Below are 236 nucleotides of genomic sequence, written 5' to 3' on the forward strand. Positions count from 1 at the left end.
ACTCAGTGAAGACTCAGACTCAGTGAAGACACAGACTCAGTGAAGACACAGACACAGTGAAGACACAGACTCAGTGAAGACAGACACAGTGAAGACACAGACTCAGTGAAGACAGACACAGTGACAACACAGACTTAGTGAAGACACAGACTCAGTGAAGACACAGAATCAGTGAAGACTCATTGAAGGCACAGACTCAGTGAAGACACAGACACAGTGAAGACACAGTGAAGACA

Source organism: Nematolebias whitei, chromosome 2, assembly GCF_014905685.2.
Source record: "Nematolebias whitei isolate Nwh7 chromosome 2, NemWhi1, whole genome shotgun sequence".
Classification (NCBI taxonomy): domain Eukaryota; kingdom Metazoa; phylum Chordata; class Actinopteri; order Cyprinodontiformes; family Rivulidae; genus Nematolebias; species Nematolebias whitei.